Source organism: Bombina bombina, chromosome 5 (genome assembly GCF_027579735.1).
Source record: "Bombina bombina isolate aBomBom1 chromosome 5, aBomBom1.pri, whole genome shotgun sequence".
NCBI classification, from domain to species: domain Eukaryota; kingdom Metazoa; phylum Chordata; class Amphibia; order Anura; family Bombinatoridae; genus Bombina; species Bombina bombina.
The window spans coordinates 1,145,768,577-1,145,787,771 of record NC_069503.1 but is presented as its reverse complement, the minus strand read 5'-3'; the positions used below and the strand labels follow the sequence as shown (position 1 = coordinate 1,145,787,771).

Here is a 19,195-nt window from a genome sequence, read left to right as displayed (position 1 = left end):
GCAACTGGTGCTGGCAGATACACTATCCAGGCTTCCGCTGGCTGCTGCTGAAGAGTCTTCAACCGAATCAGACGTGAAAGTGTATGTTGATTCGGTTCTGGCCTCAAAGTCCATTTCTTCAAGGAAACTGGAAGAAATAAAGAAAGAGACATATTTAGACACAGATCTGCAAGAGGTTATAAAGTACATAAAAGAAGGCTGGCCCGAGAGCCGGGCAGCCTGGTTGTCTTTAAGTTCTTACCAGTCAGAGAGGTTGCAGCTCACGGAGTGTCAGGGATTTGGCTTGCTTGCTCTGTACCTTTAATTATCTGCCATGAGTCATCAAGCCCTGCCTACCAAGGTGATAAATCAGCTGTGTGTACAACGATCAGTGCTTAGTATTTTGTTAGCTAAACAGTATAGCAGCAGCACCACTGAGCTTTATTACTAAACCTTTACTTGATTTATTGCCTAAATCTACAACGTGTGAATTTCCTAACTAAGTCTGTTTTTGGAAAACCTTGCAACATTGTTTCCATTGAAGGGATTCAGTTTGTTTCAACCACGCTGAGCTATTTCAGCTACTACCAGGAGACAGCTGATTGAACTGTGACTTTCTAACCTCTTTCTCTGCAATCAACCGTTACCTCCTGCTTCACAATCTCACTGTATATATTTGCACCGCAATGTTATTTGACCTTTGGAAGGTTATCTCAGATCCGTAGAAGCCGATACAGCCATCTGGAGAACTCCTCCCTCAAATTCCTTTCACTCTCAGTAGCCTGTCATTTTTTCTCTGCAGCAGTGAAAAGAGCACAGAAGCATTCAGGGTAAAAGTAACATCACTCGTTCTGTCCTGAATTTCTTAGTTAACATATTTGTGCTCTGACCTCAGTCACCTGAAGCTTGTATAAAACCCTGCTGTGTGTTAATTTCTGCTTCCAAGGAATTTGAATTAGCTTTACCTCTCAGCTAAACTTTGCAATTACTAATAATATCATACAAGTGAATCTTCTCAGACACTGATACCTTTACAGAGACATTCTCTCAGTAGCATACTGTCTTTTACATAATTGGTTTCTCAGAATAAATTCACTCTCACAATCCTGATTGTACTTCAACATCTCTGTGCAATCACATACTGAAGTGATACAAGTCAAACACTGTGTGTAATATCATTTTCAGTCAATATCTGCAGTTGAGCTTCGAACAGAAATCCTATTCCATTACATAATACTAAGCCCTCAACCATGGAGCCAGTGGATATACCTCAACTTGTCTACAACCTGACACAGAGAGTTGATCAGATTGCTCAGGCAGTGAGAGATCTACAAGTGGAGAACCAATCACTTAGAGAGATTATAAAAGATTCTATCGCCGTAAAGGCTACTCATGAGACACCACCTGAGCCTCTGGTGTCATTACCTGAACCATTTACCGGGAATAGAAAATTGTATAGGCAATTTAAAAACGCTTGCCATCTTCTTTTCAACTTGAAACCCCGCAGTTACCCCACAGATAGAATCAAAGTTCTTACGGTCATCTCTTTCCTTAGAGGAGAACCTAGAGGATGGGCTGATAACCTCTGTGAACATCAGGATCCTATTATATCTTCTTTAGGGATTTTTTTTGATAATATGGATGAGTTATACCTTGATAAGGACATTCAATTATCATCAGAAGCCAAAATGAGAGACCTTAAACAAGGCAAGAGACCGGTAGAGGACTATATTACCGAGTTTAAACTCTATGCAACAGATTCATTATGGAGCCCAATTGCACTCCGAAATCAGTTCCGACTTGGCTTGGCTGAATTGTTGAAGGATGAACTAGCCAGAATCGACCTTCCTCCAACCCTAGAGGCCTTAATGAGAGTTGCCACGCAGATAGATAGAAGACTCCGAGAAAGGAGATCTGAACGTACTCATACTGAATCATTCTCAAGACCTACTTCCTATAACCAGAGTCCCTCTACAACTGCTAGTCCTATGGAGATAGGAGTACTTAGAGGTCCCTTAACGGCAGAAGAGCGGTTCAGGAGAAAGGCAAAGAGTTTGTGTATGTACTGCGCAGATCCATCCCATACTGTCTCAGACTGTCCCATCCTCTCAAGGAATAAGAAACGTAAGTGTTCTTTTATTCATTCTACTCATCTATTTCAAGAAACAATAACTTACTGTAAACTATCTCTCTTATTACAGTGGGATCACAAAAGGATACACACTGAAGCCATAATTGACTCAGGAGTTTTCGGGAACTTCATTGATTCTGAAATTGTATCCACCAATAAAATTCCACTTGTGTTGAAAACAAAACCCTTGGTCATTAGAGTTATTGATGGGTCTACCATATCTAACGGACCTATCACACATCATACAGTACCACTTATGGTTGTTTCAGAAAAAGGCCATACTGAGTATATATCGTTTGATGTGTTGCCTTCACCACACTTTTCAGTTGTTCTAGGCATTTCCTGGCTTCAGCAACATGAACCTTCTATTAATTGGTCTACCTCACAGGTATGTTTTAATTCAGCATATTGTCATAGCACTTGTTTTCCACAGCAGTTTCTACTTCACTCTCTTACAGATTCATTGCCTATACCAGAAACTTATAAGGATTTCGAAGACGTCTTTAGCAAGACCGAAGCAGACTGTCTACCACCACATCGTCCATACGACTGCCCTATCCAGTTACAACCAGGTGCCACTATTCCCGTTGGACATGTTTACCCTCTCAGCCAACCTGAATTGGAACATCTCAAGACCTACTTGGAGGAGAATTTGAAAAAAGGTTTTATCAGGGTATCCACTTCTCCAGCTGGTGCGGGTATGTTCTTTGTGAAGAACAAAGATGATTCTCTCCGTCCCATAATCGACTATAGGGAGCTCAATAAAAGAACTATAAAGAACCGCTACCCTTTACCATTGATACCAGAGATGATAGAACGACTGTCTGATGCAACCATTTATACCAAACTTGATCTCAGAGGGGCGTACAATCTGGTTCGTATTTGTGAGGGAGACAAATGGCTCACTGCTTTTCGGACGAGATATGGCTTATTTGAATACCTGGTAATGCCATTTGGGCTATGCAATGCCCCTGCCACCTTCCAACATTTTGTCAATGACATTTTCCGGGACTTGCTTGATATCTGTTTAGTAGTCTATCTTGACGACATCCTTATATACTCCAAAACACTAGAAGAACATGAGAAGCATGTCCGGTGGGTCCTCTCCAGACTACGAGTACATAAACTGTACGCAAAATTGGAAAAATGTCAATTTCATTGTAACCGTATATACTTTCTGGGATATGAGATCTCTCCAACTGATATTAGTATGCAACATAAAAAAGTAGAGACCGTTTTGGATTGGCCTGAACCGACTACTAAAAAGGAGCTACAGAGATTCCTTGGTTTCTCGAACTATTACCGGAAGTTTATCAAAGATTTCTCTAAAATAGCTAAACCCCTCACACAACTCACCAATGCATCAAAGCCTTTCTCCTGGACCAAGGAAGCTTCTTCAGCTTTTAACTTCCTAAAGTTCGGCTTTTCTACAGCTCCCATTTTACGTTTTCCTAATCCGGATATTCAATTTATACTTGAAGTCGATTCCTCTGATTTCGCCATCGGAGCTGTTCTTTCACAAAGACAATCCCTTACTGAACCCCTCCATCCGGTATCGTTCTATTCAAAGATTATGACTTCAGCTGAAATGAACTACAGTATAGGTGACAAGGAGCTTCTGGCCATCCGAAGAGCACTTGAGAACTGGAGACATCTTTTGGAAGGAGCAAAATACCCCATAACTATATATACGGATCATAAAAATCTCCAATACTTGCAGAACAACAAAACCTTATCAGCAAGACAGGTTCGATGGTGTCTCTTCTTTGCCAGATTCGATTTCCATGTAATTTATCGTCCCGCTAGCAAAAATGGGAAGGCTGACGCTTTATCAAGGTTATATACAAAACCTCCACAGATGAACCAGTCAACTCCTATAATACCCTCTGATCGATTCATTGGATTCACCTCAAAACTCCTAACCGATATAAAAAGATCTACACTGGATGACAAAGAGATACCCCAAACCCACTTAACAGAGAAAGATGGTATTTACTACCACAACAATCAGATATATATACCGTACAGCCTAAGATCTTTACTTCTAAAATACCATCATGATTCCCCAATGTCAGGACATCCAGGGGTAAATCGCACGATAGAACTCCTACAAAGGAATTACTGGTGGCCTAAAATGAAACAAACGGTTCAGAGATACATAAAATCCTGCATAGTATGCACCACTGCAAAATCAGAAAGACACCGACCATACGGCCTCCTCATGCCACTCCCAATAGCAAACAGACCATGGGAACAAGTCTCGATGGATTTTATTGTTGAGTTACCATCATCTCAAAGACATAATACTATTTTGGTTGTAGTTGATACCTTCACCAAAATGGGACATTTCATTCCCTTTCAAAAACTGCCTACTTCCTCAGAAACTGCCAAACTTTTCTTAGACAATGTCGTAAGATTACATGGAACACCAAAACGGATCATTAGTGATAGAGGTACCCAATTTACCTCTCGCTTCTGGACAAAACTTTGCATGCTATTAAAGATTGACCACCGACACAGCACCTCTTTCCACCCTCAGACCAACGGTCAAACCGAGAGGGTAAATCAGTGGTTGGAGGAATATCTACGTTGTTTTTGTAGTCAACAGCAGGATCAGTGGTTAGAATTTCTACCCATGGCAGAATATGCCTACAATAGCTTAACAAACCCTTCCATCAAAACTTCACCGTTTTATGCAAACTATGGTTATCATCCATCATTTTTTCTAAACTCAGATCTTGCAAGCGACTCTCCACCTTTGGAAGATTTCAGTAGAAAGTTAACCGACAATTTCTCCAGGATCAAACAAAACATCCAAAAAGCACAAGACAACCATAAACGGTTTTATGATCTAAGGAGAAGAACTCCTCCACTTTATTCTGTGGGCGATAAGGTCTGGCTCTCTACTAAGAATCTACGGCTACAAGTACCTTCTAAAAAATTCACTCATCGATACATTGGACCTTTTCCAATCCTTAAAGTGATTAATGATAATGCAATCACTTTGGAACTACCCCCAACCTTACGCGTACATCCAACGTTCCACGTTTCTCTCGTAAAACCTTACCTGTTCACTAGGGTAACTGATCCTGTTCTTCCACCTATCTTATCTAGTGGTGATACTGAAGATTACGAAGTGGAATCAATACTGGATTCACGTTGGTGTGCATCTAATCTGGAATATCTAATCAGATGGAAAAATTACCCCCCTGAAGACGATTCATGGGAACCAGCTTCTAACATCACTGCACCCAGACTCATTTCGCTATTTCATCGCCGTAATCCTGAAAGACCTAAGCCTCGAGCTGTGGGACAGCTCGCTTGAGGAGGGGGTAATGTCAGGGATTTGGCTTGCTTGCTCTGTACCTTTAATTATCTGCCATGAGTCATCAAGCCCTGCCTACCAAGGTGATAAATCAGCTGTGTGTTCAACGATCAGTGCTTAGTATTTTGTTAGCTAAACAGTATAGCAGCAGCACCACTGAGCTTTATTACTAAACCTTTACTTGATTTATTGCCTAAATCTACAACGTGTAAATTTCCTAACTAAGTCTGTTTTTGGAAAACCTTGCAACATTGTTTCCATTGAAAGGATTCAGTTTGTTTCAACCACGCTGAGCTATTTCAGCTACTACCAGGAGACAGCTGATTGAACTGTGACTTTCTAACCTCTTTCTCTGCAATCAACCGTTACCTCCTGCTTCACAATCTCACTGTATATATTTGCACCGCAATGTTATTTGACCTTTGGAAGGTTATCTCAGATCCGTAGAAGCCGATACAGCCATCTGGAGAACTCCTCCCTCAAATTCCTTTCACTCTCAGTAGCCTGTCATTTTTTCTCTGCAGCAGTGAAAAGAGCACAGAAGCATTCAGGGTAAAAGTAACATCACTCGTTCTGTCCTGAATTTCTTAGTTAACATATTTGTGCTCTGACCTCAGTCACCTGAAGCTTGTATAAAACCCTGCTGTGTGTTAATTACTGCTTACAAGGAATTTGAATTAGCTTTACCTCTCAGCTAAACTTTGCAATTACTAATAATATCATACAAGTGAATCTTCTCAGACACTGATACCTTTACAGAGACATTCTCTCAGTAGCATACTGTCTTTTACATAATTGGTTTCTCAGAATAAATTCACTCTCACAATCCTGATTGTACTTCAACATCTCTGTGCAATCACATACTGAAGTGATACAAGTCAAACACTGTGTGTAATATCATTTTCAGTCAATATCTGCAGTTGAGCTTCGAACAGAAATCCTATTCCATTACACGGAGCTGGAGGGGTTGGTGCTGTTCCAAGACCGCATCGTTATTCCTGTAGGCATGAGGAAGGAGATGTTAAACAGGATTCACGATGGCCACCTAGGCATTACAAAGTGCAGAGAGAGGGCAGCTACAGCTGTGTGGTGGCCTGGGATCAGCTCCGACATTGCAAATCACGTGTCTAAATGTGCCTTTTGCTGGGAACGCCGGCCTACTCAGAGAAGGGAGCCCTTGATTTCTACTCCGTTGCCTGCAGGGCCGTGGCAGAAAATAGCTGCTGATTTGTGTGAACTGCACAGAAAAAGTTCCTTGTTGTGATCGACTACTATTCCAGGTATTTGGAAATTGCACCTTTGAATGATATCACAAGTCAAGCCATTATCATTCGTCTGAAGAGCTTGTTCGCCCGGTGGGGCATTCCAATGGTGAGTGATAATGGCATGCAGTTCGCTTCTATGGAGTTTAGTGCTTTCAGCAGGGAATATGACTTTGTACATTCCACGTCAAGTCCACATTACCCGCAGGCCAACGGAATGGCTGAAAGGGCAGTTTAAACAACAAAGTTCATTTTAAAGCAATCTGAGCCGTACCTAGCCCTCTTGTCCTATAGGGCAACGCCCATCCAAGCCACCGGGTTTAGCCCGGCACAGCTGATGCTAGGACACCAGATTCGCACCACCTTACCCTCAGTGGGTGTCTTCAAGCCGACTGGCTCTATTCCTCAGGACGAAGTCCTTAGGAGGGGAGAAGAGGCCAAAACGGGCTATCGTTTCTTCTACGATAGGAGACATTCTATCAGGCCTTTACAGGAACTAAATGCGGGGCAAAGTGTCAGAATTAAACTGGACAATGAGAAGAAATGGAAGACGCCTGCTACGGTAATTGGACGCTCTCCAGAACCAAGGTCTTATGTAGTCCTTACTGATGGAGGGACGGTTATACGCCATAACCGAAAACATCTTCAGCCTGTACCTGAGAGTTTAGAACTGGATGCCTCAGTACCACCGCCGGTGGGATCCCCTGTTCTAAAAGGGGTGCCTTCCCCTCAGCAAGATCACAGTGGGGATATGTCTTTGCCTCCAGCGGACTCTTATTCACCTTCTTCTGTATCAGAGGATAGTTCATGCAAAGTTATATCAAGAGGAAGAGTGGTGAAACTTCCGGCCCGATATTGGGACTAACTTTAGCTAGAACAGTGACCGGAAGTATGGGCAGAATAATCCCATGGTCACTGTGGACTAGGGTAGTCTACCCCGATGTTCAAGTCAGGATGTAATATATGTTGTTTATTTTTCCTGTAACCTATTTGTTATATACTGTTCAAAAATGTTGTTGTATACTCTGTTTGTATACCATGTTATTTGTTATATTCAAATGTATACTTCGCCCTTTGAAAAGGGGGAAGATGTGATGAGAGCAGGAAGTGACGTCACTGTTTATGGGCGGGGCTTAGGTCCGGTTGTCTGTGTCGCAGTTAGTTAGAGAAATCAACCTGACTAGATGTATGTTTCTGTGCTCTGTAATAAAATAGAGTTGTACCATCATTGCTGTGTCCTGCATATGTCCTGCATCTCATGACAGTGCCATTGCAACCACAGGTGGCACTCCAAGTCAGGGACAAAGCTGGATCATGTCCTCTATGTCACAGCATGCATGGTTCGAAGCACAGTGGAAAAGTGTAGGAGTGTGACGGTTCCCCAGTCAAATACATGACCACTGTGTTATACAGCACCATCTGTTGGTAGAAAGTTTCTAGTGGTCACCAAAATGTGTATTGTGGAAAATATTTACATATGACAATACAAATAGAAGGTTATGAGTTTTATGGTTTATAACACCCCCTTCCTTTGTCAGAGTATATTTCATTATGTTGTTGCCTATATGTTTTTCCTATGTTTGTGATTTATGTGGAGTGTTTCACTGTAAGTTAAATGTTGTGTTTTTAGAGGCTAGTTCTAAAGTGAAATTAAGCATGATGAGTATTTCTTTTTGAAACAGTTGGTCTTGTCTGTTTCTTTAAGGAATTTCAGTGGCAGAGTTTTAGGAACTGCTTTCTGACTACACTTGTCCCTGTTGTTGAGACCTGTTATAGAGTCTGCAGACCTGTAAGCAAAGAGCTAGCCCTGTGAGCCACTGGCATCTTTTTAAAGATGGTGCAGGCAAAGGAATCATCCCCTGTCTGGAAGAAGGAGTGGGCAGAGGGATCAATAGTTGCCAGGGAGGCTGTGTAGGCAAAGTGTTTAATACCTGACTGGGAGGTGACACTGCCCACTTAGACTATTCCAGCTAGGGGATATATAGCTGCTGGCTTGACCTTGGTCTTATCAACAATCTCTCTTATGTACCACTATTTAGGTGTGCTGGGGTTTGTACTAAGGGAAGGGAGACCCCTAGTGGAGATACTGAGGGGAACTGAGTATTGGAGCTCCGCTACAGGGGGTATTTTGATAGTGTGGGAAATGGGTGCATCATTGGGTGCAGACTGTGCAGAAAAGAAGGTAAAGCGCGGGGGCATCTCTCCAGTTCTGGGATAAACCAACATTTATGCATGCATCAAGGGCAGTTCTAAAGAGAGAGTAGCAGCCATGTCAGGGACGGACATAACCACAGCACTGATTGCTACCATTAATAATACCCGAACTATGACTAGCCAGAACAGATCACATGCTAATGCTTCAACATCATTTGACCATAAAGAAACAGGACCAAAGAGAACAACAAGGCAGGGAAATCAACATCATCAGCCTACTCTTGAACAATTTGTGCTTTCCAATCAAGGGGTTTATCCAAAAAGTAGTTCAATAAAGTAGCACAGTTGATTGGAAGATGATTACTGTTGGAGGTTTTTCTTTCAGCAGGCTGATGGAGGCTCTTGCTCTAAAACTTTGCCTGCACTCTACAACTACATTCTGCAGGATCACAGTGAACTCTACTTTTCCTTCATAGCTCCTCTAAAATAATAACTGTCAAAAACTGTTAAATAGACTGCACACTTCAACTCTAACTTATGAAGTGCAGAAAGAATGCAGTATGCCTTCCTTTCTTTGACAGCCCACTGTTGTCAACCCTAGGTCTCTGGGAAGGGAATTACCAGTGCTGCTGTAGGCAGTGCTTCAGACGGACGGCTGGCAATGAAGCAGGAAGGCAGCAAATCTACCATTCTTTCCTTCTCCATGCTGAGGTTCTGGATCATACCTGATACCTATAAACCTTTATGTTGTGAGCATGGTAAAATCCCTTATAGATGGGGAATTTGTATACTGCTGTTTGTAAGGGCCTCTTTTCCAGCAGAAGGTCATGACAGACTGGCTAACATCATTGGGTGGGATAGTAATATTTTTGAATTCTACTTCAGTGCAAAAGCTACTCAGATGCTGAAGGAGGAATAAGAGAGAACATGTCTGCCACAGCATTGCATTCACCAACCTGTTGGCACTTATTTGGGGATGTTGAAGCAGATTCTGGAATGGCACAGACTATATAGTCCATTTCTTTGGAGAAGACTGTTGCAACCCAGGGTCAGTTATTCCTCTATTTACTAATCTGGTAAGCAAAATGGACAACCATCTTGATGGTCATGAAGTTCTCACTGGTGACATGTCCTATGTTTAGGCAACTACCCTCATGAGGAAGCTGTATGAAGAACTGGAAACTTATTTGTGGTACATTGAACTTAACAGACCATAGCAGACGATGGCTACCCGGTGTAACCCAAGGCTTAAGAGTACATAGGTAAATGCAAATCCACAGGGATAAGAAGTGGGGTTAACATATATAACCTCCTACTTGTTATCCATTAATCTAGGATCAGAAGAATGCTGTCTTTTCTGCCTTTTCTTAATTGCTCATGAGTTACTTTCGTGTCCACCCAGCAGCTTCTAACTAAGAGAAATTTCTTTATCACTGGCTACATTTTGAACCCTTAGCAGTCACAGATCACACCACATGTTATCGAGTAGAAGGCCTTTTTGAAAATTGATTTTGGCCAAGCTGGGATAAATTTTCAGGTGGGTTGAATTGCACAGCAAAGCGTTTTAATCTTAAATATAAAAAATGTATTATAATGATATGAACTTTTAACCTTTTGACATAAGAAGTAGGACAATACATTATGATTCTCAATACACTACTATGTCCTTTGTTATGCTACATAATAGCATCATTCAGAACAGAAAAGGGTGAAGACCACATACAAACCAGGATTCTAATTTATTTGTATCCTGCCATGCTATAGGGACAAACTGATAACAGAAAATACAACACCAGACCATTTTTTGGAAGTTAGCGCAAATAATTACTTTTTGTTTGGGGGCGGAGCCGGCGCATGGAGAAGATGGCCGCACTATAGGTGAGCTCCGGAGCTTCAGCCCACAAAAAGAGTACCATCACCTTGTAAATCTCTCCAATAGTCCAGACATTGCATCCCTAGCAAACCGGAATGTGAGCTGACTACAAAGGAAGCGTTAAAAATGTAAAAGAGATCAGCCATTGCCGCGATATAGCCACCGCCAGTTTACAGAACAACCTATGTAAGTGAACGACTATACCGCTACATATAAGTCATGATTCACTTACTGATACCACAGGGTGAGACCCTCAAAAGGTATTAAAGATTTCAGAACCGGCCGCGAGATAAACTATAAAAGTGTGCAAGCTAACACACAGAAGTGCCGGGCGCCATCTTAAGAGCAACACACGCACTTGTAATCTCCCGGTAAGACCTCTGAACTGATGATTAAAGTATAAAAACAGGGGATTAATTTATGCTTCAACAAACGGAAGCTTAGTCACAGCTAAGGCTGCTTATGTTTGGCATATAAAGACATTTTCTCAAGGAAACACACGCAGGCTTGTTTTATACCACTTAAAAGAACTGATCTGTTTATGAAAGGGGCAGCACAGTGTAACACACTACTTAAGGACATTAATATAACCTCATGGGCTCTGTTAAGATGTCTAGGTGTGGGACATATGCTAATACATGTTAATACAGAACTGAAACCAGCAGTAAAGAAATGGAAATAAGAGTAAAACTGCAGAACTGACAAATCATTATGATAATGCCCCACATATCACTAAATTAAACTGCAGCTATCAAGCCAAGCCCATCTCACTCAACATAGGTGGATTTCATGAAACACTGGGTTTGAAATAGCAGCTCTGGGGACTGAGGCATAAAGGGGCGGCTCATCACTACACGGTGGACTTTTATTGTTCAAATAGCCACAGAAGTAAAAAAAGACGCCAGGGTCCCTTTTAATCAGTACTGGTAAAGACAGGGGAAACCTCAACACTAATATAACATATACTATACAGACCTCAGACATAGAAAAGAGGGGCATCCTTCCAACTGGGTAATAATACTGCAGTGATCCCCCTGAGATACATCCTCCATACTAGTCCAATATACAGCCATTCTTGGATCTGGCAAAAAATGTCGCCAAGGAAAAACTTGCAGAAAGGGAAAGCAGGTAAAGTGGGGGGACTCACAAAACCTACTGTAGATGATTATTTTAAAGCCTCTCCCTCGCCAGTGCCCAAAGACCCAATACAAATATCGTTAAGATCACAGCCGTCTTCTGGTTCCTCGGAATCAGAATCTGACGGCGAATCCGACATGGTATCAGTTCCAAAAGATGTGCTGTTGTCCATTCCATCAAAGAAAGACTTCTCAACTCTCATTGTTCAGGTGAGACAGTGCATCAAAGAGGAAATTGCAGATCTTAAAAAAGACCTCACTGAAATTGGAAACAGAGTAGATGACTTAGAGGAGGCCTCACAAGCACAATCTTCAGATCTATCCAGATTGAACGACCAAGTGGAACAACAAGACAAGACAATCACTCAATTGGAGGACAAGCTGGAAGATATGGAGAACAGATCTAGAAGACATAATATAAGAATACGAGGGATCCCTGAGGTCATAGAAACCACTGACCTACAGGAATATCTACAATCCCTGTTCTCATCCTTAAGAAATACAACCGATACCCAAGATGTCATAATAGATTGAGCTCATAGAGCTCTGAGGCCTAAACCCCCAGAGGCAGCACCTCCCAGAGACGTGATAGTGAGGATTAACAACTACCAGATAAAGGAAAACATCATGACAGCAGCAAGAGAAAAGCGACCGATACAAAAAGATGGCGCAACACTGCAGTTTTTTGCCGACCTATGCACTAGAACAATCATCAGAAGGAAAGAACTCTCTCTACTCACGAGACATCTACAAGACAGGAATATTACGTACAGATGGGGTCACCCGTTCCATCTAGTGGCGATTTGGAAGAATAGAAGAGCAATATGCACATCGCCCTCAGAAATTGGAGACTTTTGCAAGAAGCTTGAAATCCCTTCACCTTCTGGAGAATAGCAGACAGTCAAGGTCAAGAAAACAAATCAATCTTCATTGAACTCTGGAGCCCAGACGGGCTGAGTAAGACTGACTTAAGATGTTTAATCTCAGTGGTAAGACCAGTGTTGGCATGCCTGAAGTTCAAATGTGAAATATTATAAAAAGATATGTTCCATATTTTACGTGTTGAATGAATCTGGGTTATGATATGTTGATACGAAATGTCAATTATAAAGACAACAAGATGAAACCAGATGTATAACATTCTCATAATGTTCTTTCTTGCACTTAGGGTTTTAGTAATTTGATATTGAGTGTTAAGGTTGTTTGGTTAATTCCTTAAAAAAAGGTTTAAAAAAAAAGATGAATGGTAAGTAACAAATTTAAGAAATACTTAGTGGGCTGATTAGATTCCGCATGGAATTTACTAGTCATTTCCTCCTACGAGTATTTTATTGAGTTAAAAGTTATATGTGTTTATATTGTTAAGTTCCAATATGTTAGGTTAATTTTTATTTTTTTCAAGCAGAGATATCTAATTATACATGTGGGTATTGAGACCATGAACATGGGAAGACTACAATATAAATGATGACAGATACACACATCCACATCATCTCTCAAAATGTCAAAGGGTTTAATGGGCAGTATAAGAGATCAATCGCTTTTAGGGATATAATACAAAAAAAGGGGGAGATATTAGGCCTCCAAGAGACTCATTTTAAAAAGGGATCTATCCCCAAGGGCATTCATCGTAGCTTCACTCAATCCTATCATAGTGCTCACCACAGGAAAAAGATCAATGGAGTGAGCATCCTGATACATAACAGCATACCGTTTAAATTGTTAGAACAGACAAAAGATTCGGAAGGCAGATTTTTAGCTGTAAGTGGCATTCTCTATAATCAAATTGTGACACTAGTGAACATATATGCCCCCAATCAAAGGCAGGCAGCATTCTTTACATCCCTAATCAAACAAATTCAGGATATTCATAAGGGACAACTGATTGTATTGGGGGACTTTAATTTACCCATATGCCCTAAATTAGACAGCACAAATCCAAATATACATGTGACAAAGCGCACCCTTAAAGCCGTGTGGAATTTCATTAAAATATTTGGCCTACACGACCCGTGGAGAATTGAAAATCCTGAGAAGAGAGATTACACTTTTTTCTCCAATCCCAATAAATCGTACTCCAGAATTGACTTTATACTATTAGATCATATAATTTTAACACACACACTAGACTCCAATATATCTCACACAGCGTGGTCCGACCACTCTATGGTCAGATGCAGCCTTAAATGGTCAGATGCAGCCTTAAATGGCCATCAGCCCCAATGATAGACTTTATGTGGAGGCTAGACGACTCTCTTTTGTTAGACCCATCGATACAGTCAACTATTGAACAGGAATTGAAAGAATTTTTCCATCATAACACACAGGGAGAGGAAACTCCAACGATAATATGGGAATCCCATAAAAGCTACATAAGAGGAGTTTTAATTAAACTGAGAGCTTTAAAAAATAAGCGTCTAAGAGAGGAATATCACCACTTAGCTAAAGAACTGGAGCATCTAGATTACCTACATAAGCGCAACCCTTTAGATGATAATATACTACAACAGTTAAAATTTTATAGATCTAAAATGTCATCTCATTTACACTTGAAAGCACATAATATAGCATATAAACTAAAACAAAAATATTACTGTAACGCTAATAAACCAGGGCGAATGTTAGCCAGATCTCTAAAAGCTAAAAGATCTAAAAATGTTATACACTCAATAAATAACCCCTCAGGAGGCAGATTTGAAGATACAAAGCAGATAGGCAACATCTTTAAAAATTATTACCACATGCTATACAATATATATCCCAATAGGCCACGAGATGAGCATAATATTAAGTGTCAACAGTATCTGGAAAATGTCTGTGTCCCTCAGCTCACAGAGGCAGATGGCAAAAAACTACAGTCACCAATCAGTAGGAAAGAAATACACGAGGCCATCAAATCACTGAAAAATGATAAAGCCCCAGGCCCAGATGGGTTTACAGGATCATACTATAAAATATTTGGGAACATTCTAACACCTCACATATTAAGCACTTTTCACCAGATTGACGAGGGTGGAATACTTCCAGATACAATGTTACAGGCCTACATAACTGTGCTCCCCAAGCCGGGTAAAAAACATGACACACCTGCCAATTTCTGACCAATATCTTTGTTGAACATTGACCTAAAGATCTTCGCTAAGGTATTGGCCGCTAGAATTAATAATATACTACCAACACTAGTCTCCCCAGATCAGGTGGGCTTTGTACCGCAGAGAGAGGCCAAAGATAACACGATCAAAATACTAAATATTATAGAACATATTAATAGATTTAAGATCCCCTCCGTAATGCTTTCCACAGATGCTGAGAAAGCTTTTGATAGGTTAGATTGGACCTTCCTGGAAGCGTCTCTTCTCAAATTCAATTTCCCACCCCTCTTTATCAATAGAGTAATGGCACTATATTCTTTCCCAACAGCCCAAATTCGTATTAATGGTACATTATCTGAGCAATTTGAAATAAACAATGGAACAAGACAGGGATGCCCCCTATCCCCACTTTTATTTATTCTCTCATTAGAGATATTAGCGAGTAGAATTAGACACAATGGTAATGTAAAAGGCATAGTCATCAACCAAAAAGAATATAAATTATCTATGTTTGCGGATGACGTGTTACTCTCTCTAGCTGATCCACTGAGGTCTCTCTCCGCGGTACGTTGTGAACTTCAATCCTATGGCGAGGTATCCAACTTCTCAGTAAACGCAAGTAAATCTGAACTCCTACCTATCCAAATGACTGACATAGATATATCAACATGTAAACAAACTACACATACACAGTTCAATCAACCTCTATCAAATATTTAGGAGTACACTTGACGAATAGCATAGAATCCACGCGTTCTACCAACTATAGTAAACTTGTGAATAATATATCTAATCAGGCCTCATCATGGCTCTCAAAAAAATCCTCATGGCTAGGGCGAATCAACTCAGTGAAGATGATGCTCCTACCAAAAATCCTATACATAATGCAGACTCTACCGCTATCACATACTCATATGTACATACATAAGCTTCAAAAAATATTTTATGATTTCATTTGGAAGAAACGCCCACCACGGGTCAATAAATCAACAATGTATGCCCCTAGGGAAATGGGAGGATTAGGGGTACCTAACTTACTATTATATCAAAAAGCAATATCTCTACAAAGAATAATAGAATGGTGCAGGAACGACCCAGATAATCCCAAACATTGGATACAAATTGAACATGATCTCGTGGGGGTCAGCCAACTAGGTGGAGCTTGCTGGACACCCAGACTTATACCAAAAATAGTAGAAAAGTCCACATCCACAGTCCTGGCCACAATAATAGACTGGAGGGATATATGTGATAAAATTAAAGGCATCTCTAGTTCTTATTCCCCTCTAACCCCCATTTTGGCACATCCAGAATTCAAAATAGGTTTAGAATATAATAAAAGTACATCCCGAGACTTAGAGGGATGTATAACTATATCACGAATTACAAACCAAGGGAAACTAAAACCCAGAAATGAAAATATTGATAGTGGAGTACACCTAGCGCCTACTAAATAAGACCTCTGGCTTTGATAATTTGACACCTAGTTGTCAAAATGGAAAGATGAAACTAATAAGGTATACCAAAGCGCCAACTATACGAAGGCTGGGTCTGGACCTAATGCAATATTGTCAAACGATTACAATAAACAATTTATTGAGTACACAAATAAGTTAAAAACATGGATCCATGTATAAACAATCAAATTTATACAACAATAATAGCTAAATGAATAGTTAAAACAAATAGTTATGTAACGGATATAGCATTTAAAATTGTGCAAACATTGCTCTTAAAAATATTCATAAAAAATCCAAATTTAGTATAAGGCTCACAACAGAAATTCAACTTTGTGTTTACCATATACACATACACAAATTTGTACAGCAATAATAGCTAAATGAATAGTTAAAACAAATAGTTAAATAACAGATATGGCATTTAAAATTGTGCAAACAATGCTCTTAAAAAATATTCCTAAAAAATTCCAAATTAAGTATAAGGCTCACAACAAAAATTCAACTTTGTGTTTACCACATACACATAATAGGTGAAATATATTAGTCAGTTATATAATATTATCTAACCAATAATGTTCTCTATTCTATGCAATACTAAATATTGCCAATAGTGACTAATGTGTAAGGCTCTGAGTAAGACCTTTAACTGTGTGTTTACCACATACGCATTGTCAAGTAAAAAATATTGTGACAGCAATAAGCCAATGTAAAGAATGTGTATCAAAAAAGTTGTGTGCAAAAATTAGTGTACAAAAGATATTAATGGTCAAAAAATAGGTTGATGTTCAAAAAACGTGAATTAAGAACAAAGATTGTGAAAAATGAAAAACCAAAAATTTACAAAAACATTGTGGTGTGTTCCAATAGTAACTTATATAAATGTAAATGATAGTCCAAAAAATAGTCCAACAGTGAAAACTTAATAGAAAAAATAATCCAACAATAAATTATAATAAGTAGTGTGTCTCTTTAAGAAAAAACAATAATCCTTAAAGTGTTGTGAATCCTAACAGCAATAGTTATGGTGATTTTCCAAGTGTTTTATACTGAACTGCAGTGTCAGTACTTGCTAGCCAAGTGTGTTATACTGAATAGCAGTGTCAGTACTTGCTAGCCAAGTGTTTTATATTGAATAGCAGTGTCAGTACTTGCTAGCCGTTTTCCAACCCAAAATTCTATCTTCTTTGCAAATATTTTGTTATAATCCCTGGATGATCCTTCTGTAAAAGAAAGATATGATGGTGTAGATTGTTTTTAGATCAATAGAAAATGAAATTGTGCTTACCAGTCAACGCGTTTCGGTCACAAAGAGACCTTTATCAAGACTGGTTTTATGGTGTTAGTAGTGGTCTTTTTATACCAGACTGATTGCTGGCCATAAAATTGTGGAACAGGAAGTGTTTGTTAAGCACTTCCTGTTTTACTGACCTTAAATGTGTGTTTAAAATATACAGTTTATAGTTTAAAAATTTGTGATTAAAAAATCCATTATAATACATTTAGATGGTATCCTTATTTTGTCAAGCTCTGTCTGCATCTGATCATTTTTATTCAGAGAAAATACAAAAATTCCTATGTTAGAATACAGTGTTCCAGATTTGGAAAAATATATATACAAACCCAGCCTTTTTAGTTATGACTTCATACCTATTATTTAAAAAATGTTCCTACCGCACCTGGTGTTCCCAGGCGGTCTCCCATCCAGGTACTGACCAGGCCTGGCCCTGCTTAACTTCCAAGATCAGACAGGATCAGGTGCATTCAAGGCAGTGTGGCTGTAGACATTTCTGTATTAGCCCTATTTCTCATCATGATCTGATCAGAAAGAGAGTTTACTGTCATCTCCAAGCCGTTTTTCAGCTGTTTCTATTGGGTATAATCTCAGTAGGGGCTTGGTTTCTATTGGATGGGGCAGGGGTGTGTATAATAGGCTCAATTTCATTTTCAATTTCAATTTTCAAAATGACACCTTAACATATACGCTAAAATGGCTTTATTATAACAGATAAGGGAATGTTTTAACAACATTCCAACTACTATCCAATGAAATTGAGCCTATTATACACACCCCTGCCCCATCCAATAGAAACCAAGCCCCTACTGAGATTATACCCAATAGAAACAGCTGAAAAACGGCTTGGAGATGACAGTAAACTCTCTTTCTGATCAGATCATGATGAGAAATAGGGCTAATACAGAAATGTCTACAGCCACACTGCCTTGAATGCACCTGATCCCGTCTGATCTTGGAAGTTAAGCAGGGCCAGGCCTGGGAACACCAGGTGCGGTAGGAAGATTTTTTAAATAATAGGTATGAAGTCATAACTAAAAAGGCTGGGTTTGTATATATATTTTTCCAAATCTGGAACACTGTATTCTAACATAGGAATTTTTGTATTTTCTCTGAATAAAAATGATCAGATGCAGACAGAGCTTGACAAAATAAGGATACCATCTAAATGTATTATAATGGATTTTTTAATCACAAATTTTTAAACTATAAACTGTATATTTTAAACACACATTTAAGGTCAGTAAAACAGGAAGTGCTTAACAAACACTTCCTGTTCCACAATTTTATGGCCAGCAATCAGTCTGGTATAAAAAGACCACTACTAACACCATAAAACCAGTCTTGATAAAGGTCTCTTTGTGACCGAAACGCGTCGACTGGTAAGCACAATTTCATTTTCTATTGATCTAAAAACAATCTACACCATCATATCTTTCTTTTACAGAAGGATCATCCAGGGATTATAACAAAATATTTGCCAAGAAGATAG

At 39.6% G+C, this 19,195-nt stretch overlaps 1 protein-coding gene and 1 pseudogene across 1 annotated transcript in view; both read right to left on the bottom strand.

Moving 5' to 3' along the window:
• The window catches only part of LOC128659650 (TRPM8 channel-associated factor homolog), a 123,827-nt gene that overhangs the window by 23,921 nt on the left and 80,711 nt on the right, over positions 1 to 19,195 (bottom strand). The window lies entirely within an intron of this gene.
• LOC128661947 (uncharacterized) lies at positions 18,077 to 18,195 on the bottom strand (annotated as a pseudogene).